This window comes from Triticum urartu, chromosome 6A (assembly GCF_056163025.1).
Source record: "Triticum urartu cultivar PI428250 chromosome 6A, HENAU_Tu73, whole genome shotgun sequence".
NCBI classification, from domain to species: Eukaryota; Viridiplantae; Streptophyta; class Magnoliopsida; order Poales; family Poaceae; genus Triticum; species Triticum urartu.
In genome coordinates this window covers 30,753,177-30,777,674 of record NC_141878.1, presented here as the reverse complement: position 1 = coordinate 30,777,674, position 24,498 = coordinate 30,753,177, and the positions used below count along the sequence as shown (strand labels likewise).

At 47.2% G+C, this 24,498-nt stretch overlaps 2 pseudogenes; one reads left to right on the top strand and one right to left on the bottom strand.

Annotated features, from left to right (window-relative positions):
* Positions 1-1,370: 1,370 nt before the first annotated feature.
* Positions 1,371-9,979, top strand: LOC147963514 (uncharacterized; annotated as a pseudogene).
* A 2,742-nt stretch (positions 9,980-12,721) lies between these two features.
* LOC125513087 (uncharacterized) lies at positions 12,722-14,864 on the bottom strand (annotated as a pseudogene).
* Positions 14,865-24,498: the final 9,634 nt, after the last annotated feature.

Sequence of the window (24,498 nt, the reverse complement as noted above, 5' to 3'; positions counted from 1 at the left end):
CAAACGGGAAGTTGAGGTGCGCCGTGGAGTCGTGCTGCCAGACATCCCACCGGTTGTACTCGAGCACGGCGAGTTCGACCGTGTGGAAGGACCAGAGCCAATGGCGTTGGTGGGACCCTCTGTCGGTGATCTCCACCACCCAAGTCCCCCACCCCCTGCTTCCGGACGCCGTGGTACTTCCTTTGCGGCTCCCGCGGTGCAGGGAGGTCGAGGAAGTCGGAAAGGCGGTATCGTCGCGACGGCGGCGGCTGCTTGAGGAGGATCCAGCAAAGGACGAGTGGCTCGTGTGGTGGTGCGAATCCGTGCCGCGGATTTGGGGGCGCGGACCTTCAACCACCGCGTCCAGTCATTGGGACGAGAGGTGGGCGACGAGGAATAGCGGCGGGCGGTGCTCTGACCAATTGAACAACAATCCCCGCAGGGTGTATGGCATACCCATTCTTAAATAGAACCATAAGAAGATTTGATTCATCTTTCGTACTCTAAGAAATTGAGGAGGCAGAAAGAAAGAGGAGGACATTGTTGATTAAACCCATAGTTTTAAATAGCCGGCTATATCAGGGCTATAGCCTTGCTATAGCCTTTTCAGCATGGTGCCGCTAAATGGTCTCATGTACAAACATCTCCTAAAGATAGCGGAAGATCCGGCGGAGTAAACACTTAGTGGAGTACTTTGACCGAACCCTTATATATAACAGAGTAAAAACCAAATTTGCATAAAGTTCAACAGAAATTTGATTTAAACAACCAAAATTTGGCATAATGTACATATACTCAACCAAAATTTGCATAAAGTTCAACATTGATTCTACTCAAATTAAACTTCGGCTTAAACTCAACCTAAACATAAACTCTAATCACTTTTATAGAGTGCCATCCATTTGGCCCGCGTCATACCATCGATCTTGGGGTCCGGCCCTGTGCTGTCGTTGCCGCAATCGGGGGAGATGCGGCGCCATTCTTCGACGTCGATCTCCCCCTCATCGTCGGGGAGGATGATGACCGCCCCGTCCGCCGCCTCGTTAGCGAATCGCTTCCGCTCTGCCTCCACCAACTCGAGGTACTGGCAGCGGAGGTCCGCCATGTACTTGTCGGTGGCGGCCTCCGCCGCAAGGCGCTCCCTCGCCTCCCGGTCCTCCCTGGCCACCGACGCGGACACAGTTCCTGGCAGCAGCGGCTGGAGCTCGACAGGCGCCGTCCCAAACGGGAAGTTGAGGTGCGCCGTGGAGTCGTGCTGCCAGACATCCCACCGGTTGTACTCGAGCACGGCGAGTTCGACCGTGTGGAAGGACCAGAGCCAATGGCGTTGGTGGGACCCTCTGTCGGTGATCTCCACCACCCAAGTCCCCCACCCCCTGCTTCCGGACGCCATGGTACTTCCTTTGCGGCTCCCGCGGTGCAGGGAGGTCGAGGAAGTCGGAAAGGCGGTATCGTCGCGACGGCGGCGGCTGCTTGAGGAGGATCCAGCAAAGGACGAGTGGCTCGTGTGGTGGTGCGAATCCGTGCCGCGGATTTGGGGGCGCGGACCTTCAACCACCGCGTCCAGTCATTGGGACGAGAGGTGGGCGACGAGGAATAGCGGCGGGCGGTGCTCTGACCAATTGAACAACAATCCCCGCAGGGTGTATGGCATACCCATTCTTAAATAGAACCATAAGAAGATTTGATTCATCTTTCGTACTCTAAGAAATTGAGGAGGCAGAAAGAAAGAGGAGGACATTGTTGATTAAACCCATAGTTTTAAATAGCCGGCTATATCAGGGCTATAGCCTTGCTATAGCCTTTTCAGCATGGTGCCGCTAAATGGTCTCATATACTAACATCCCGCTATAGCCTGCTATAGCCCGCTATAACTGATTTTGAGGTCCGCCGCTATTTCGCATAGCCTGCTATTTAAAACATTGTTAAACCCAGTCTAAAGGGCAGTGAACAACTGCCATTGCTTGGAAAGTAGCAAATACTATGCTAGGCTTTCTCCGATCAAAAGACTGAGATGGAGAAGTAGCTAGATAGTACTAGGCTTTATCTAGTCAAAAGGCTGAGGGGGAGATGCAGATAAGTATAGCATTAGGCTTTAGCTGTGGAAGCAATTACGTAGTAGTTGCTAGGAAGGTGCTTTGCATGGTCGTGGTAGTAGTCCTGTGAGTGGCATGCAAGTAAGTAGGAATTTCAATGTGTGTGAGCTGTGCACACCCGGGCCTATAAAAGGACCCCAGGTCGTTCAGTTGTAACCAGGCCATTTCATTCCAATCCATCCAGCCTCAAGTACTACTCCTCTCTCACATATGTGTGTGCATATTCAGTGTAGAAGCAAGTGAGCTACGCTCTTGCTAGTACGTGTGTGTGCTGCTTCAGTGACCGGTTTGCTACTGTAGTTCGTTCCCGAGGACATTAGCTAGCCGAGACTAGTTTGGGCTAACAATTGGCATCAGAGCCTCAGGTTACAGTAGCTGTCGGTGTCAAAACCGGCGGATCTCGGATAGGGGGTCCCGAACTGTGCGTCTAGGATCGATGGTAACAGAAGGCAGGGGACACGATGTTTATCCAGGTTCGGGCCCTCTTGATGGAGGTAATACCCTACGTCCTGCTTGATTGATATTGATGATATGAGTGTTACAAGAGTTGATCTAGCACGAGATCGTAGAGGCTAAAACCCTAGAAGCTAGCCTATGGTATGATTGTTGTATATCTCTATCGACTAGCCTGGCCTCGGTTTATATAATGCACCAGAGGCCTAAGATAACAAGAGTCCTAGCCGAATACGCCGGTGGGGTGGAGTCCTTGTCTTGATCGGCAAGTCTTGTGGAATCTTCCTTGTATGCGGCAGCTGTCCGAACTGGCCCATGAGTATGCGGCCATGGGGTCCTCGGCCCAACCCAACTGATCGGGAGACGATGTGATGAGTACCCCCTAGTCCAGGACACCGTCATAGCCCCCTGAACCGGTCTTCAAGTTAGGGACGCTCCTCATTCTTCCGAACTGTTCTTCATCTTCGGTTGACGGTCTTGAAAACTGGTTCAACAAATCTTGTCATCTTCGATCTTGAGGATCGCCGAAATGCATTCGGCGAGTTTACACGTCGGGTATCCGAGGAGCCCCTTTAAGTTTCCGGCCTTTATCAATGCCTTGTTATTTTTATGCCACACCTCGGGTTTGAAGTTGTTCCCAGGAGGCAGTGTCCTCTTGCGTCCGAGCTCTAACGCCGGACTGCATTCGAGGTATCTTTTGCGGCCGAGCACCAATGTCGGACCGCTTCCGAGCTCCAATGCCGGAATGTATCCGAGCTCCAACGCCGGACTATGTCCAAGCTCCAACGCCGGACTATATCCGAGCTCCAATGCCGGACTATATCCGAGCTCCAACGTCGGACGGTGTCCCAGCTCCAACGCCGGACTATATCCGAGGTGTCATATCACCTTGGTTCAAAAAAGTTGAAGGAGTTTAGCCGAGCTTAATGCCGGAAATGCCCTCTATGGAGACAGCCACTAGCGCCCGAGCTTTATGCCGGACTGCTTCCGAGGTGGTGCACCACCCCGACTGTGGGCCGATTTTTTGTCAATATTTTTTATTATTGCAATTTATTCTCTGCCGAGATATATGGCCAGTAGCCCTCAAGGTGTGTATCGGTCTAAAACCCGAGATGCACCTGAAGGATGACGTAAGACCGCTGATCCCAGTAGCCGCTGAGACTCAGGTTGATTTGCAAAATCGGCCTGAGGATCAAGTCCTAGCTCGGCAGAATACTTCGGGACACAAAAAGTGGCGTGCTTAGTCCTCGAGACTCAGGTTGGGTGCGGCCGACCAACCTGAGGATCAAAATCTCCTCGGCAACTGTATTGCACTTAAATTTTTTTGCATTGAACAGGCATTGCAGTAGCCACCCCGAGACATTGGTCGGGTGGCAACACCATCTCAGGGGATCGATTTGCCCCTTTAATATTTGTAAATAATAAGGCTGAAGCCCAGTGGCCCCCGAGCCTTAATGCAGGCACGGGTGGCCGAATTAAGGATCGATATCCATAGTAAAATCGTAAATTATGTGTAATGACTCTATGTATCCAAGTACTTTATGCCATTAATGCTTGGATCCGCATTGTACAAAACTTTGTTGACCGACCATCGGCTTCCACCTCCTCGGCTAGTAGCCGATGAGTGTTTGTCTTACTTTATAAAGCCTTTATGAGGGCAAAGATTTACGACAAACAAGGCAATCTGACCATACGGTTTTATGAAGAAATGTACGCAGAGAGATATGTTATATTACTGTTTAACATAAGAAATGTCTTCCAAAGAAAATAGCCCCGCTATCGGTTCCTTTCTTTGGGTTGTCATGCTAAGTATGATCATGCAGCCTCAGCTCTAATGTAAGAGCATAATATCGAGGATTTAGTTTGGGAGGCCAGTTAATAGCCATCGGTAGTGTTCGGCGACAGTCGAGGTCAAGCCGTAAACACTTCGACCATTGTTATGAATGACCCGTCATTTAACACTGTCATCGGATTGCTGACCAGTTTACACTTATTATGACAGTCAGTTTTCGGCTTTCTCCACTGAGGTGCTTAACCATCTGAGCTGGAAGCACAATCGCAGTGGTTCTCCCTTTGCACACCTAGCCGAACAAAGCGGAACATAGGAGGCAAGCGTAGGAGCCGGGCAACCCAACTATTGACCGAAGACACAATTCGAAACCAATGCATATATAGTGAGATCCGGGAATGTTTTTGCCGAATCTATAAAGGTGTCCGGCATTGCACTGCAAGACTTGTGCTGAAAACACACAAATAGTTTAAAAGTGCCATAAGCTTGGAAAACAAAAAAACGTCAGTAAAAACTTGACGTCCGAACAAGATCAAGTGTTCGGTGCCAATCCGAAAATTGGGGAAAAAATCATGCTTCTGTCGTGCATTAATATTATACATCCGATCTCAAGACTTCAAGCGGGTCAGCCTACGGCTGCAGCCTCCTATCCCGAAGGCGGAGTGCTTCTCGTTAGACCAGTTTAGCGAACTAAACTCGAGCGGTCACTAGAGAGAAAATGGGTTATCTGGCTATTGACCACACACTCACGTCGAAAAAGGAGCGATAGAAAAAGACTTTGCAACGACCAAGAAGAAAACACATTTACTATAAAATAGCTCATATAAATTTTAAGAGCCCCCAAGTGACTTGGGTAAAAGATTTTATGTATAATGATTGTATGTACCGAAGTACTTATATCATACCTTTGTTCAACCGAACTTTAAACGCGTCTTAACCGACCGTCGGCTTCTCCCTCTTCGGTCAAGGACCGAAAAGTGTTATGTACTCCACCTGTCGAGAATATCAACAGTGTTTCCGATAACCAGGCAACCGGGCCATAAGGCTGTAACAGACAAAGCGCGCTCAGGGAACTTATACTATATTACAGACGAAGTGTAAGAAGCATCTTCGAAGAAAATAGTACCCCCCACCAGTACCTTTCTTCGGTGCTCATTATTACTATGAGACTTGTGCAATAGATCTTTTGTACTCATGAGTTCCGTTGTGTGCCAACCATGATTGAAAACAATAAGAGCGCTAGCTTTCGGCTTCACCCAGTCTGAGGTCAGAGCTCGGAGGACCCAGTCGTGACAATCGCAGAGGTGCTCCCTTTACTCCCTAGCCGAACAATCGGGAACGTAGGGGTAAGCACAGGAGCCAGGCAAACCCAGCTTGCAAATCGCTTAAGTCAATATGGTGCATATTGTGTCGTAATACACGAACAAGGAACGAAGCCGTATAAGTATAATCATATGCAAAAGGAAAAGCTTCATAAAGGAAGCCCCCAAATAAACGGGGTATTTGAATATGTGTGTCACAAACAAAGTTTGGACAAGAAAATTTTTTACAAGCAACTTTTTCCCGAAAAAGTATAATGCTTGGTCGAACCGAACACAAGTTAAAAATTAAAACTTTGTGCATGAAAGCGACTTAGCTGGTTAATGTGTTCGACATTGATGACGCGGTCCGAGCTTGATGCGGGACAAGGTTCCATCCCCCAAGCCGGTCCCGAGGTGGCGGAGCGGAGAGCTCAACACGCCGAAGTGGTGACATAGCACGGTCAATGCAGACCGGCAGAGTGATGCCGAAGTCCCCGGATCATTTTCCTGTGCACAAAAAGTAGTGCAAACCGGAGATAATAGTAATAATAATTATTAAAAAATCGTTGCATAATAAATAATTTATGCAAAGTGAGTAATAAAAAAATATGGCCTGGCGCCGAAGTCAATGTCGATGCAGGGCGTCGGCGTGATGCGGTAAAGGCGTGGCAAAGCCTGAATTCACAGGTCAATCTGAGTTCCGGATGCGGCGTTCGCCGGACTATATACGGAAACTGACCGAACCACCACACGACCATCGTTAATGCGGCCATCATTTGATAGACCTGTGTACAGATGATGGACAAACCAGAGTAATAATTCCTTGGGAATAATAAACCCAAACAAATAAAAAATACTAGGATTAATAGCACCTGGTTTATTTGTTGTAGCAATCCGAAGAAAGGTGATTCCCAAAATTGGGACTCGATCCGCACACCCATTGCCTGAATGGCGATAAAGTGACGGTATGGCGATGCTGACATTGACTTCGGATTGCTAACATGACGGAGCTGGTCGGCTAGTGACGCCGAAGTCTCTGGAGTAGGTTGATGAAGAGATGGCGAAGCCCCCGGTCCAGCCGAGATATCGAAGCCTCGATGTCAGCCGATGAGTCGAAGTAGGTCGGCGTGATGGACACCAGCTTGAAGAAGCAATAGTGCGGGCCTGCCGATGCAGGTCGTGACGTGGTCGATGCTGGCTTGATGAAGTGACCGTGCGGCGATGTCGGTATGCCCGCTCCGTGTAATCCGTGGGGTGGCGATGTTGGTGATGATTTATCCTTCGCGATGCCGAACTCTTGTTCGGCTTGCCGAGATGATGATCGAAGGAATTGAGCTCGGCTCAATAAAGCGGCGACGTGTGTAGCGCAGGTCGGCAGCCGTGGAGCAACACCGCCGGACTGGTTTGACACCAGCGTGATGGTGAAGATTACCTCGAAGGAGGCTTAAAATTTTATGGGTACGTGTTTAAAAATAACGCACAATACCATAGAAGAAAATTCCTTAAAAAAGGTTGTCCAATATCACGTTCATAAAGAAACATGAATTCGAGTCGGATCCATATTCGCACAGAAAACAGATCGAAAATTGGTCCACTCATCGGAAGTTTCCAGAAGTTTGAACCGTTGGATCGAGCTGAAATTTGAAGGGGTCGTAGATATGGGATTTCCTCAGTAGATGAACGGTTGGATCTTCCAAAGGACCTCCGAGCAAGGCTCTGGAGACCACGCCGTACACTCGTCCAGATTCCCGTCCAGATTTGACAGGGCTCCGGTATATCGTAGATTGTCGGAGATTTCTTCATCGGAACTCGACGAAATTTTCCAGGTTTGTTGTACACTCAATTCTGCACAATTCCACCAAAGGGATCGTCAAAGCGATGCTCTAAGAGGTGGTGGCAGCGGATACAAGTTTGCTGTTCGGAAAAACAGCACGGTCGCCCGAGGGCAATGTTGACGTTGAGCCCCCGAGCTCCATGGATGATTCCTCCATGATATTGATAGAGATCGGAGTTGATGTTGATGAAGTCCCTCGTCCGAACATGACGATCGGAGATGGAGCATGGTCCTCGGTCGAGCCAAGGTGACCAGTCGAGCCGGCGACGAAGATGCCGGCATCGCAGTTGACCTGCAGACGAGCCATCGATCCTTTTGCCGATCACACAGCGAAACTCTCAATGAAAGCATCAATGTCGGTGTTAAAACCGGCGGATCTCGGGTAGGGGGTCCCGAACTGTGCGTCTAGGATCGATGGTAACAGGAGGCAGAGGACACGATGTTTACCCAGGTTCGGGCCCTCTTGATGGAGGTAATACCCTATGTCCTGCTTGATTGATATTGATGATATGAGTGTTACAAGAGTTGATCTGGCACGAGATCGTAGAGGCTAAAACCCTAGAAGCTAGCCTATAGTATGATTGTTGTATATCTCTATCAACTAGCCTGGCATCGGTTTATATAATGCACCAGAGGCCTAGGATAACAAGAGTCCTAGCCGAATACGCCGGTGGGGTGGAGTCCTTGTCTTGATCGCCAAGTCTTGTGGAATCTTCCTTGTATGCGGCAGCTGTCCAAACTGGCCCATGAGTATGCGGCCATGGGGTCCTCGGCCCAACCCAACTGATCGGGAGACGATGTGATGAGTACCCCCTAGTCCAGGACATCGTCAGTAGCCATCGCCGGTGCACAAGGAAAGCAGCAGCGCACCACCTCGGGTGGTTTCAAATCGCATCCATCACAGGACGACTCCCAGTCGCTGCCTCTGGAGGAGCGGCGAGGGCACAGCCGGTCCAGGCACGGCCATCGCGGTGAGGTCATGGTTAGGGAGATCGTGCGCGAGACCGCAGTCAGCGGTAGCGTACCTATCACCTTCCCGATGTTCACGCGCTCGAACTACATCGAGTGGGCGTTGATCATGGAGTGCAACATCCATGCGGCGAGCCTTTGGGTTCCCATGGAGGATGACCTGGTCGAGAGAAAGGAGGACAAGAAAGCCGTGGCAGCACTCATGCGCGCCACGCCGACGGAGATGCATGGCATGCTCGCGGCGAAGGCAAGCGCCAAGGAGGCATGGGAAGCCATCCGTACCCAGCGCCTCGGCAGCAACCGCGTGCGCGAGGCGAACGCACAGAAGCTGCGGGCGGACTTTGGGAACATCGCCTTCAAGGAGGGCGAGCTCGTCGACGACTTCGCCATGCGGATCTCCAGGCTTGCGTCGCGGCTCCGAGTGCTCGACAACACCATGGACGATGTGAGAGTCGTGCGGAAATTTCTCCACGTCGTACCACCTCGCTTCGCTCAGGTAGCGGTCTCCATCGAGACCTTGCTTGACCTGAGCGAGCTCTCCATCGAGAATCTCATGGGCCGGTTGCGGGTGGTCGAGGACCGCCTTGACGACGGTCGCGAGAGCTTCGGTGGCGGACAACTCCTATTCTCGAAGAACTGGGAGGCGAGGAAGCCACTAGTAGTGGAGGCGGCACCGGCAGAGGCGGCGGTCGGACTCAGAGCGGAGCCGGACGAGGTGCCGGCAACGAGGACCGGGACAAGTGCCGATATTGCAACATCAAAGGGCCACTGGGCCCGTGAGTGCCGCAAGAGGATGACTGCCGAGGATGTCGCAGCCGCGGCAAATCTCGTGCAGGCTGAAAAGGACGGTGGGCCAGCAATGATGATGGCTTTCATCGAGACCATGCAGGAGGGCCCAGCGCCTCCGGCGACCATGGTTCCGACAAGCAACGAAGCCATGTAGGAGGGCGCAACACCTCTGGCGACCACGGTGTTGGCAATCATTAAGTCCATGCGGGAGGCACGAAGCTCTTCAACTAATCCCCTCCCCACATCGGTAGCGCTCTCCCCGACAACAACGTTCTCGGGAGACTACGATTGGGAGGAGATGAAGACCTGGATGTGGGGGAGCCATGCCCCGGCAACCACGTCCCCTGCGACGCTGGTCAAGTCCGTGCAAGTTGGCACGACAATCGTGGCCCCGACATCCTCGGGACCCGATAAGACCGTGCAAGTTGGCACGGCAATCGCGGCCCCGACATCCTCGGGACCCGATAAGACCGTGCAAGTTGGCACGACAATCGCGGCCCCGACATCCTCGGGACCCGACAAGTCCATGCAAGTTGGCACGACAAAGGCGTCGCCGACATCCTCGAGACCCAACAAGCCCGTGTCAGGAGGCGCGGCAATGACGCATATGGTGGGCCACGTCCCAACCATGATGTTGGCGACCAGTGAGCCCGTGCAAGAGGCACGGCACTCCCAGGTCAGCCACACCCCCACAACCATGTTCTCAGGGTTCTGCAAGCCCGTGTGGGCGACACGACACTCTTCGTCGGGCCTCAACTGGGGGCGATGAAGAGACGGCCATGGGACGGCCAGGCCTCGACCGTGACTCTGGCGGCCATCGAGGCCGTGCAGGAGCCACGGTGCTCTATGGTCGGCCACACCACGACCTCGACACGCTCGGGGTCCATCGAGTCCGTGCAGGAGGCACGACACTCTCTGGTAGGGCACGCCCTGACCACGCTGGTGGCGACTGTCGAGACCGTGCAGGAGGCACGGTGCTCTGTGGTCGGCCACGCCGCAACCCCGATGCGCTCAGGGTCCATTGAGTCTGTGCGGGAGGCACGACTCACGACTATCGAGGGAAACCCGACAAGCAAGTCTGATGGGAAGAGTGACAAGGACTCCACTAAACTTGGAGGAGCCACTCCGGTTAGTGCAACGTCCGACACATCGACCCTGGGAAGGGAGTTCCTAGGCAGTGAGACGTCTGGAACAGCGATCCCGGAAAGTGCTACCTCGAGATGTGCGACCCCGGGAAGCTCGACCCCGACAAGCGTGACGTTCTTCACAACCACCCCGAGAAGGGAGTTCCCAGGTAGTGCAATGTCGGACAAGTCATCCCCGGGAAGGGAGTTCCCGGGTAGCATGACGTCCGACACGAAGACCCCGGGAAGGGAGTTCCCGGGCAATGTGACATCAGGAATTACGACCCCAGGAACACTGACGCCCATGAGCGAGGTGGTTCTTGGGCAGTTAGTGTCCCTGCCTACAACGCGGTTGGACCTGTTCGACACCAACAACGTTGGCGATCCACACAGGTTCTGACGCCTAGGGGATCTTCTCGGTGAGCCTGCGGGACGACCACAACACCTCGAGAAGACGGACAATCGGACCAAGGCACTTGGTCGTGTTCAATTCCAGGACTTGTGTGACAAGGTCGGGATCATCGACGTCAAGCCCTTTTGACATGTTTAAGGGGGAGATTATTGATTAAACCCAGTCTAAAGGGCAGTGCACAACTGCCATTGCTTGGAAAGTAGCAAGTACTATGCTAGGCTTTCTCCGATGAAAAGACTGAGGCCTCCTTTGATTTATAGGATAGAAATTCTATAGGAATAGGAAAATTATAGTAAGTGAGATGACATTCATCTCAATTCCTATAAAGAAAGAGATGTCATTTTGGTGCATAAGATAGGAAATTTTCCATTGAGTCTAGGCTAATGTTTTTTTCCTCCAAAATGTGAAGGATTGATTCCTATCCTACATAGGAATAGGAATCCATTCCTACAAACCAAAGGGCTTCAAAAGAATTTTTCCTTTGCAAATCCTATCTAATAAAATTCCTACATAATTCCTACAAACCAAAGGAGGCCTGAGATGGAGAAGTAGCTAGATAGTACTAGGCTTTATCAAGTCAAAAGGCTGATGTGGAGATGCAGATAAGTATAGCATTAGGCTTTAACTGTGGAAGCAATTACGTAGTAGTTGCTAGGAAGGTGCTTTGCATGCTCGTGGTAGTAGTCCTGTGAGTGGCATGCAAGTAAGTAGGAATTTCAATGTGTGTGAGCTGTGCACACCCGGGCCTATAAAATGACCCCAGGTCGTTCAGTTGTAACCAGGCCATTTCATTCCAATCCATCCAGCCTCAAGTACTACTCCTCTCTCACATATGTGTGTGCATATTCAGTGTAGAAGCAAGTGAGCTACGCTCTTGCTAGTACGTGTGTGTGCTGCTTCAGTGACCGGTTTGCTACTGTAGTTCATTCCTGAGAACATTAGCTAGCCGAGACTAGTTTGGGCTAACGGACATGTGTTTTCTTTACTCGGCCAGGGAATGGAAAAGTAGAAATAGAGGTGGCGGATGTGGCTGAGAATAAATTATCCTCCACTATGGACTATTAGGGATTGGTTAGGTCCTCATTAGAGGAGTAAAAGCGGAATTTTACTTCTCTAACCGATTATTGAGGATTGGTTAAAGTTGCCCTTACTTCGAGCCATCATCTGCTGGTCGCCGATCATATCTTCACTCCCTCTGGCCTACAAAATGAGACTTCGTCTATATCCCCTGGGAGTGGATATTCTATTTAATGTTTTTGGCTTCGATAGCCTGTTGTTTTTACCTTTACTGAACTCGTGAATGATGTATGTTTTTGACCTATTTTGGGGGCTTATTTTCAATGAAAATGGAGCCGGGGAGCTCCTCGATCCCTGGTTATATGAAAAAAATCAGGGAACTTTGACAAGTTTAAGAACATTTCACTGAAGATTTAACAGAGGCCGCTGTACTTGACAGTTGTAGGCAAGCATATAAGCAATAGCTCCTGAACTCTCTGAAATATTTTGGTTGTTTGAGCACTCGAAATAAGTCAGGCACATGAATGAATTAAAATAAGTGTAGTATTGGCACTCAAATATTTGTACCAAACTCATAGTAGATATAATTTATCAAGTGACGAGTGATCCTACCAAATGTTACATCGATTTTGACAGTGGAAATAGAGAGTGGAGTTCACCTATGTTCGCCATATTTTTGAGTGGCAAGAGATGAGCTTCACATATTCTAGTACTCCAACTAAAACCACGACATTTATTTTGGAACGGAGGGAGTATCTTACAAGTACTAATCGAGTCAGCTTCACATATGAATTTTAATACTATCTATCTTCACTTTGGCATGTGAAGATAATAGGTGTAGAGCAAACAGGAAGCATAGGTGTAGAGCAAACAGGGAAAGTTGAAGTTCATCCCCAAAATGCACAAGAGTACTTCTGCCCAACAATCTAACCTGATTTTTTTCACATACGCCGCCCTAAGTGCGAGCCAGGTTCCATTATACAAAATATTATATAACCAAGGAAGTTCAAACAGCGAGCAACAACAAAAGCTACTCAGGTAGCGTGAAACAGTGCCACCTAAATCTGCATCACACCGCAGAACTACTACTCAAGCATCCTATATATGCTTCATTAGCATAACTTGGGACATTCCTGGAACAAGAAAGAAAGAAAACAAGTTAGGACATTGTCAGGGAATGGAGAAACAACAGTGTGAATCATATGGATATAAAGTTGAATACCTGATCTAGCCCCAAATCTGTTTCTTCAGATAATCAATCCTTTGTTCCAACTCGGCCTTCTCCGTCTCTCGTGCTTTGGACGCCTGCTTGATCATTTCAGCCGTCCCCACTTCCCGTTTTGGTTGGAAAATCCCTTGATCTGAATTTGTCCTGCCTGCACTCAGCTGACCATCTTTGGCTGGCACAAATGGCCTGAGATAGTAGAGTGATCTAGTACAGACCACTGTCTCCACTGACGATGTTACCAATTTAGCTGTTGCATTTGCATCCACCTCAACATCCATTTCAGATTCTTCATCGGACTCGTCGTTGCTGATGACCATGATGTCCTCAGATGTTGACTGCAGATCAACGACAATAGCTTGCGCATTCGCCAAATTTTCCACTGGTGGAATGTTATCTTGACGTTGTGCATTCTCTGCATCATCATCATCATCTATGCAAACAACTTCCATCTCGGTTTTCATCTGATGAACAACACCAGTGGCGGATGTCGACGAGTACGGCTGCCACCATCGCGCGTACTCAACGGTCACGCCCGGGTCACCTTGCGGAGCGATGGACGCAACAGCTCCGGCCTCCATCTCATACGTCGCCCACGCGGCCCCGGAATCTGAGTTGACACGGCGGACGTCCCCCGGCACGTCCTGAACTCCTGATCGAAGCCCAGCTGCCTCGCGACGCGATGAGGACAGTACTGCTCGATGCAGTCGATGCCCACGAGCTCGCAAGGGCGCAGACATAGCGCCATGGACAGAAGCTTATCGCTTCTTGCGATGTCCTGGCCATGGACTGTGCGCCCACCATTGCCGGGTGGCAGACCGAAGCTGCTGCTGCTGCTGCTGCCGTACGGCATCCACTCAAACTTCTCTGGTGACATGAACACTGCATGGATGTAGATGGGGTTGAACGCCTTTGCAACGTCGTGCCACTGTGCAGCTCTGGCCGGCACGCCGTCGTCGTTGTTGTCCGGGGAAACCTGCTTCTCTGGGCGAAGCTCCGGGAAATACTCCCAGACCCAGAGCTGGAGGATTTGGAGTGGCGCGCACCCGGCGAGCGTGGAGAGGCAACTGTAGATGCCAGCGAGCGCGGCGGGTGCGAGGGCCACACTCTGGCCGCGTGCCAGCTGAGCGGCGATGGGGAACACCCGCGCCTGAACCACGTCGAACGGGCGCGACGGGAGCACGTAGGCGGAGAGCCACATGGCCAAGAATGCCCCGTGCTCGAGCAATCTGCCAGCCGCGTCTTCTCCGCTGCGGCCGCCGGCGACATCATCCTCCCGTGGCCGGTCCAAAAAGTACTTTGCCCAGATGGAATACTTCGCTTTCCTGCTCTTGCTCCGGTTCACAGCGCTCCGAGTGGCCTTGAGCGCGGCCACTTCCCCGCACAGCGCATCCGGCAGCTCCGCGCTCACGGGCTTGCCCAACAGTGGCAGCCCCCCAAGCACGGCCATGTCCTCCAGCGTCACCGTGGCCTCGCCCCACGGGAAGACGAAGGTGCTGGTCTCTTTGGACCAGAACGCCATGAGCTGGAGCAGAAGGCCCTCGTCACGCCGCACCTGGCGTGTGGTCGCGAGAATGGCGTCGAAGATACCGACTCTCCGCCACAAGCCCTCGTGCTGCGGCCGAAGCTTGGCCACCCACCGTCTCCACAGCTTCGAGGAGCCGGGCCAGCCCCTCCATTCCACGCGGAGCTCCTCGCCAAGAACGGGGCCGCCATTGCGTGACGGGGATGGCAGGGCCGGGAGACGAGCGCCGTCCGCGCGAGGCAGGAGGAAACGGGCCAATCGGGTGGTGGGAGGGGAGCGATTGGTGCTGGGGATGATCGCGGTGGTGGATTCTTGGACCAGGAGCTCCTCCTTGTTGGACATTGCCGAGGATTTGGTCTGGTTTGGGGGTTTTCTCGGAGACGAAAGGGGAAAGAGAAGGGGGTTTCAAACGGAGAGGGAGGATGCCTCAAAGTGTGAACGCGAGAGCGAGCTCCAGCCGTCTAGCATTTATTACCTCCGTCTCGGCTGATTGCTCCTCTTAGTATTTTGTGATAAATTTTGATCATGAATTTAATTAATAAAATGTTAATGCATGTCACAAAAATAGTATTATCATAAACTATTCCTTCTTTTTGCTTATCTCAAAATCTTAGTTTTTTTATTTTATAAGGCACAATTTGGTTGTTTCCCATCACAAATTCAGATTCCAATATGCATTAAATAATTGCATGTAAGTATTAAGAGAAAATTGACCAATACATGTCCTTTATGCATGCATGCATTGAAATTATTACATGGGTAAACATAATTTTTTGAGAAAAACAAAACCATTAGTTGGGTGCTTTTGCAAATTACAAAAGGTATTTCACCACTCACCATCTACCTTGGTTGGTGAGATTTTTGAATTGAGCCCTATAAACTGAAAATGAGAGAGTATGTTCAAATACTAATCCAACAATATAACTTTGTAGACTACTCATAGTGGGAGTAACATGGGTGATAACATCACACATATCTAGATAAAGTATATGATGTGGCAAGCAACTAATAAAAAAAGGTATGTGATAACATAGCTAGTTACTACTAATAGTATGAGTAACATCACATAAAACAAGGCAAGATGAGTCTATAACTTAATAAATGATGTGTTGCATAACATTACACATACGTTACTTCCCACTGTAGATGTAGTAATATAGACTAGTAACATATGTATGTTAGTACTAGTCTAAGTTACTCCTCACTGTGACTAGTCTATGATATGCATTAATATTTTATCAGTTAAGTCTATGGTCAAATTTTGACAGAAAAAATATGAAGAAGACTAATAAATTAAGACAATAGGTATTTTTATTTTGGATGCCCGAAAGTGTGAACACGAGAGGGCACCCCAGCGTGGTGATTCCGGTGATTTGCAATGTGAACAAGATACTAATGGATATCAATAATGACGTACTTCACAACAAGGAAACATAAAGATATTAATTAATGTTGATTATATGTTCGAAATATCATTACTAGGAAGTATTGTACTACCTCTAAATGTTTGTATATTATTTTGATAAATACACTAATTTGTTTTTTTCCTTTTGCTGTATTTTTATATGACGTATGTGTAATTGAAGACATGTGACACCGGATTTGGCCTATTTTATTATTTGTAGGGTGTTAAATAAATATAGCCGTTAGAATCTTTTATTGATTATAGGATAGTATTTTAAATTTATAGTTGTTTTGACTATTTTCTTAAAACTAGGACTTCAACGAAAATAATTGAGTTAATATTGAAGATAAAGATAACATTGAAGGTAAATGCACTGGTGGTAAATGAAGTTGCTTAGGATGTGCAGTTTGATGCCTGATGTTGCAAAATATGGAAAAGTGGAGCCAATACTTGTTTGTGCGAGCACGTGCGGTTCAAAACATAGTTGCCATTGTATCCTCACTCGCGGGGCCCAGTGACAGCGGCTAGAAGGGATACAAAGCGGCTGGCGTGTGGTGCATTTGCCAAAACCCCCTAACCTCAGAAAAAAGGACCCCAAAACGTTAGAAAAGGCAGTCGTTTCAATTTTTGCGGTTGGGGCCTGGGATCAACTTAGTATTGAGAGGCAATACGCTGCATGTTCGTATCCCTTCTTTCTTTCCTTCTCTTCCCCGTCAACTCGAAAGCGGTGATGAACATGGGATGGTCGAGCACGGTGGGTGGCGGCGATGAAGCACCACACTATGGTGATTTTCTTTCTCCTATGTGTCTCTCATATGTGTTGTCTCTCCTGTTAAAAGGGAGAGAGAGGGATTGGCGGAATATGATGGATGTATTGCTTGAGCCTCGTGGGCATATATATAGGAGTACATGATCATCTTGGAGTACAAGACAAGGCAGAATAATATCCTACGCTATCCTAGCTTTTCTAATAATCATGATACTCAACATCCCCCTGCAGTCACAACGGTAGCGATGCAGACGGTGAGACTGGAGAAGAATCCGAAGGCAAGCCCCCCACAGTCGTAACGGTCGGTGCATCGCGGAGTCGTGGCTGGAGTGGAAACCAACGAGGTTGCTCAAGCAAGGCGGTAGCCCTTTGTGCCGTTTGTCGAAGTAACCGAGAGTGTAGGGAGGTGTAGCCGTGGTCGAGGTAGCCGTGTGAAGAACGCCGTGGTCGATGTCGAGTCGGGGTAGCCGGTGTCGAGGCAGTCGCCGTGGACCGGGAAGAAGAGCAGCGGGGGTGACTTGAGGAGGCAGCGACGGGTAGGTCAGAAGCGCGGCGGCGGTGCTTGAAGTAGACGAGGAAGAACCCGACAACGTGACGATGACCGGCGCGGACGGTGACGTCCCTGCGCCAAGGGGATGGTGCGGCGCATATCACGTGGAAGTCGATGCGCATGGACGGCGGTGGACCACGGGCCGCAACGCTACGGCCTGAAGGAGCGACGCAATGGCGACGGGCAGGTCAGGGAGATGATGGGGAAGACCTCAAGGCGGTTGCAGGGATCGCGTGCCACGCTCGCTACGGTCCGGCGGGGCGACGCAGCGGCAGCGCGAGGGTCGGTGCAGCCTCGGGGACGATCTGGAGCGGACGGCTTTGGGGCGACGGTTGACCGCGGGTCGCCGCACTATAGCTCGAAGGGGCGACGCGACGGCAGAAAGGTGGTGCAACCACGGGAACGGTCTCAGGGCGGCGGCAGGAACCATGTGGTGTGGCGCTACGGCCTGAAGGGGACTACATAGCGGTGTCGCGGATCTGTGCAAGCATGAAGAGAACCACGGGACAACGGCGTTGCGGCTCGACGAGACAACTCGGTGGTATTCCGTTGCTCGATCGATGAAGAAACACATTGTACTCAAAAATAATCTTCATGAGATCCTACAAAGCTGCGCATAGACGGTTGATCTGTCCGTAGACGCGACGAATGAGAATCCAGAAGACGTGAGCCGAAGACGAAACACCCGCGACATGCCTCTGCACGGGTCGAACGTGGAATGAGGACCGCAGTCAAACTTGCCAATAGCACTCAGCCGCCCGGAAACGCATGCCATGCATAGCACGGGATGCATGCAACAGCGGCGTGGATCCAGGTGGCCTGGTGGACACGCGCTAGCGGCCGACTACACCAAGCGGCGTGCACGCGCACAGGACGAAGGGCCAGTGTAGGACGCGATCGGCCACCCTACCAATGGATACGTTGCAGCCGAGTGAAGGCGAGAGTCGTCGCCTCGTTAGCGATTATCGAGTAGAAGCGTGTTGCAGATGACAAACTGCGACGGGCGACGTAAATCAACCGTAGATCGGAAAACCGAAAAAGAAAACACCGATCAAATCGACCGGTGGAAGAAAGAAAAACTCGAATCAAGGATTGGGAAAAAGACTTTCTAGGTCAGTCGGTCAACACAATCGGCGGACAAACCCTAGATACTGGCGGCGCAGCCCCCGGCGGCGGTCATGGAGGCCGGCCGCCCCGGGGGCGGCGCGCGGGTACGGAAGCGGCGGTGGCTAGGGTTTAGGATCGATTAGGCTGATACCATATTTGAAGGGAGAGAGAGGGATTGACGGAATATAACAGATGTATTGCTTGAGCCTCGTGGGCATATATATAGAAATACATGATCATTTTGAAGTACAAGACAATGCAGAATAATATCCTACACTATCCTAGCTTTCCTGATAATCACCATACTCAACATCTCCCCTCTCAAACCCTATTTAGGTTTGGGCTAAAAGGGTAACGATCATGGCGTGGTAATCTGATTTTTCATGTATGTTTCGTGTGTGCTGTGATTTGAGTATCTATTCATCCATGAAGTATTAGATGGGCATAAGAGCAGATTCGTTCTAGGGTTTAACAGGGGGTTTAAAGGTGGTTCTTTTTTCATCTGATTTTGTTGAAGACCGATAGGAGGAACATATGTACTGGTCAAATAGGGCGTGGGGATGTAAATTTAGTTGAAATGGACAACAATGTGTTAACTCATCCATCAAATTGATGTTGATTTACCTCTGCACATAACTGACTGTATGGATCGCATGAGTTAACTGAATTTTTAACAGTTCGGACTTATCTGAATTTGTGGATAGATTCAGTTTTCTGAATTTATGGACAGATTTACTTATCTGAATTTGTGAACGGATTTAGTATATCTTTTCTTTACCTATATATATATATATATACATATAAATATATACATATATACATATACATACTAATAAAGCGGCTATCGCTTTTGGTCGTCCGTCATTAAAATTACCCTCTAAGTTGATAAATATTACCCACCAATGCCACCCGTAAGTGAGAAAACGATTCAATTTTTCGGACCAAAAGACGCCGCCTTCTTTGTTATTTTACAGAGCTGCGATGAGTAGAAGTCATGAAACGATAAGCAGCAGACTGGTTGGCGGATCTCTACTCTAGCGACTAGACCACGGTTTGATCCCCAGCCTCCACCATTTACATCTTTCTTTTCTCACGCATGTATGCGTTCATGGGCCAGCCCATGTGCGGGGCTTCGCTGCCTTGTTTGTTTTATTTTATTTTTTTGTATTTTCTTTTCTCATTCTGTTTTCTTTCTTCTTTCAATTAATTCGGGATTTTAATATTCTAAAAGTTGCGTTTTTTTAAAAAACAATTTTGAGAAATCATAAAATATATGTGAATTCAAAAAAAATGAAAATCATAAAAATTTTGCAGATTCAAAAAATGTTGGTGGTTTTGTAAAACTGTTCGCAAAATTATAAATAAATCACAATTTGGAAAAAATGGTCGGGAAATAAATCATGTTCATATTCGGGAATCTGAAAAAACTGTTCATGACAATTTAGAAAATGTTCACAAATTCCTGCAAGAAAATGTTCACAAAAATAAAAATAAACATTTGTTTTTCAAATTTGTTCCCAATTTTAAAAAAAATCATCGATTCATAAAATGTTCGTTGGTTCAAAAACTGTTAATGAATTCGAAACCGGTTTGTACATTTTTTTTTGTAAAAACACTAATGTTCATGATACATACTAATAAAGCGGCTATTGTTTCTGGTCGTTCGTCATTAAAATTACCCTCTAAGTTGGTAAATATTACCCACCAATGCCACCCGTAAGTGAGAAAACGAATCAATTTTTCAAACCAAAAGTCGCCGCCTCCTTTGTTATTTTATAGAGCCGCGATGAGTAGAAGTCATGAAATGATAAGCAGCAGACTGGTTGGTGGATCTCTCCTCTAGCGACTAGATCACGGTTCGATCCCCAGCCTCCACCATTTATATCTTTCTTTTCTCACGCATGTATGCGTTCATGGGCCAGCCCATGTGCGGGGCTTCGCTGCCCTGTTTGTTTTATTTTATTTTCTTTTCTCATTCTGTTTTCTTTCTTCTTTCAATTAATTTGGGATTTTAATATTCTAAAATTTGCGATTTTTCAAAAAACAATTTTGAGAAATCATAAAATATATGTGAATTCAAAAAAAATGAAAATCATAAAAATTTTGCAGATTCAAAAAATGTTGGTGGTTTTGTAAAACTGTTCGCAAAATTATAAATAAATCACAATTTGGAAAAAATGGTCGGGAAATAAATCATGTTCATATTCGGGAATCTGAAAAAATGTTCATGACAATTTAGAAAATGTTCACAAATTCCCGCAAAAAAATGTTCACAAAAATAAAAATAAACATTTGTTTTTCAAATTTGTTCCCAATTTTAAAAAAAATCATCGATTCATAAAATGTTCGTTGGTTCAAAAACTGTTAACGAATTCGAAACCGGTTTGCACATTTTTTTGTAAAAACACTAATGTTCATGATTTTGAGAAAATCAAAAATTTCAAAAAAAAATGTTTGTCGATTCGAAAAACTGTTCGCTGATTCAAAAGTATTTTATGTCTAGGATTTGATTAGTTTTTCGAAAGTCTTTATATGTCTTGGTGTTGGGAGTAGTTCGTGGTCAATGAGATTTGTTTTTAAAGTTTTAAACCTTTCCTTGCGCAACATAATGACAAGTGTGGTATGCACTGGCAAACTCATAGCCTTGGGATTTACCGCATCGAATGCATTGTGATCACGTAGACATCGCGACCATCATCGACTAGGATGAGAATGGCAACATGGTGAGCCACTCTGTTAAAATAGAGTACGCTCATATATTAGAATATTGAGTCATACTTAGTTGGTTAGCAATAATTTTTTGTCTCCCGTTGCAACGCAGGGGCATATTTGCTAGTACTTATTTATAGGACAACAATGTGTCAACTCAGGAATAAAATTAATGTTGATCTATGGACGGATTAGTTGATAATTATTTATGGGACAAATTTGTGTAAGCGAGAACCAAAACATGCATGCAAAGCACGCCCAAGACACCAGATCAAGACTGAAAGCTACAAACATGAAAAAAGAAACAGCCAGCACTCCCTGCTGCTCACAACCCATGAGAAATTTTAACCTGTAAGTCTAAGCTAGTCAGTCTACTCGCTAGATGCCACAAGACTGACGATAACAACACAGGAGCATCTACATATTTATTACAGACCTGGGAGTACAGTGAGACATGCAAACTAGAAGCGAGCCTTCTTCTACTGCATAAGTTAACTGAATTATTAACAGTTTATAGTTATCTGAATTTGTGGACAGATTCAGTTGAGTTAACTTAATTTTTTGCCATATGCATTTAACTTTATTTGAGGACACTTTCAGTTATCTTAACTGTACAATATAATTAGTTTACTGAAGCGAGACTTCTTTTACTATGTAAGTTAACTGAATTATTAACAGTTTATAGTTATCTGAATTTGTGGACAAATTCAGTTGAGTTAACTGAATTTTTTGCCATATACATTTAACTTTATTTGGGGACACTTTCAGTTATCTTAACTGTACAATATAATTAGTTTACTGAAGTGAGCCTTCTTCTACTACCTAAGTTCACTGAATTATTAACAGTTTATAGTTATCTGAATTTGTGAACAGATTCAGTTGAGTTAACTGAATTTTTTGCCATATATATTTAACTTTATTTGAGGACACTTTAAGTTATCTTAACTATACAATATAATTAGTTTACTGAATTTTTTGCCATATACATTTAACTTTATTTGAGGACACTTTAAGTTATCTTAACTGTATAATATAATTAGTTTAGTGAATTTTTTTTGGTTAGTTTCAATAGTTTGTAGCATTATAGAGTTATGTTATTTGGTTTGACAAATCAAGATCTATATTTGATTGAAGGAACTTTTGATGGACTTTCCACTGTTGAAATACACCGGAGAGGATTCTTGTGTGGAAGTGATTGCAACATGACTTATATGGACTATGAAGAGGACTGGTTTGATAATACACTTGGTCAATACTGTGGATTGATGATTTTCTGAAGCAACTAGGTTATGACAAAGCCATGGAAGAGCATGATGTCTATTGGTGCCAGCCTGAAAAGTCGGTAGCCCGATGGACAGAAAGAGATTAAGTGTGATGCTGATATCTTGTTAATGATTTCAACAATAATTGAGCACACAGATTTTCTATTGATTATTGACCATGGTGATACTTTCCAAACTTTCACCGTAGATGATGTGCTGCTAGATGGAGCTCCTGAGTTTCCCAGAATTATAACCCCATCAAAATCCAGCAAGGGAGAAGAAACTGCATGGTCCTTGGAATTTTTTTTTCCGATAAAGGGCGCTTTTATTAACTCATAATGTAGTATCAAGTGGATACAAAGCATAATGAGCGACACCCGACCTCTGCATAGCTAAGATGCACACAGCCTTAACGAAGAGTATAGCAAAGTATGTATAAAAAAACGACAAGTTGGCAACAGTAAAGCCATATGAGTCCAAAACTATGCTAATGTCGACGGAGGAGGTGGACCGATCCGGAGATTATGTTACCACCCATGTTGGGTAAAAACCTCCCTGGCCACCCGCTCCAACCGCATACACACCGCCTTGAACAACGATTGATACTCCGTTCGCTGTAGCGTAGACCACATACGAAGCCAGTGCGTACAACGGTAAATGACCTGCATAGAAGAAGAGGTTTTTCCATTAAAAACACAATCGTTTCTATATAGCCAAAGTGACTATAATAAGGAGACGCTCCCACCCGTATTAGCGTACTAAAAGTATTTGGTATTCCATCAAGTCAGTGACCATATATATTGGCAACACTTGTTGGTGGATACAAATTGGACGCTATTTGGATGACTGACCATATAGAACGCGCGAACTTGCACTGAAAGAAGAGGTGTTTAATTGTCTCGTCATGAGTACAAAAGCTACACTTCTTACTTCCTTGCCAGTTGCGTCGAGCGAGGTTGTCTTTTGTTAGCACAACTCCTCTCCGAAGATACCACATGAAAATCTTATTTTTTAGTGGCATCTTTGATTTCCATATTAGTTTATTATTATTCAATGGAGCCTCTGAGTGCGAGAGTGCACGATACATAGAGTCAACTGTGTAGGACCCAGATGTAGTGAGATTCCAGCGAAACACATCCCTCCCTTGTGTCAAGTTAACCGAATCCAAACGGGATAGAAGATGTTTCCATGACACAAGGCGGAGGCCAATCAAATCCCTCCTAAATGATACATTCGGCGGGGAGGAGCTGAGCACGTGCGCAAGAGTATCATTCTTATCGCGTACAATTCGGTACAAGGCCGGATACTGTTCCTGGAGAGTGGTGTTTCCTAGCCACCTGTCCTCCTAAAAACGTATCTCAGAGCCGTCCTTTATTGCGAATGATCCAAAGCGGAATAGATGTTTTTTTACCGCCATCAGACCAGACCAAAAATATGAGTCACCAGGTTTCCAATACGCCTGGGACAATGCTTTTTGGCCTAGATATTTATTGCGCAACAGGGTTTGCCAAACACCATCCTCGGTAAGTAGCTTGAATAGCCATTTACTAAGCAAGGCATCATTCTTAACCTGGAGGTCCTGAACACCTAAACCTCCCTGGTCTTTTGGTCGACAAACCACACTCCATTTGGTTAGCCTATACTTTTTATTTTCACTATCTCCTTGCCAAAAGAATCTGGATCTGAAGTAATCCAGTCTTTGCAGAACCCCTTTGGGAATTTGGAAAAATGAGATCATGTAGAGAACCATGTTTGTGAGAACAGAATTGATCAAAACTAGTCGCCCTCCAACGGAGAGCAACTTGACTTTCCAACCGCTCAACCGTTTCTCCAATCGCTCTTCAACATGTTTTCACTCCGCATTAGTGAGACGCCGATAATGAATCAGAATTCCCAAATATTTAATCGGGAATTGGCCTTGTGCACAACCAAACAAGTCAGCATATTGTGCAGCCGCCTCCTTGGCTTCTCCGAAACAGAACAATTCACTTTTATGGAAGTTAATTTTCAGACCTGACATTTGCTCAAAAGCTGAAAGCAATAGTTTCATATTTTTAGCCTTATCTAGGTCATGTTCCATAAAAAGAATTGTATCATCGGCATATTGCAAGATAGAGAGTCCGCCATCCACAAGATGTGGCACTACTCCTGCAATTTGACCGTCTTGTTTGGCGCATTTGATC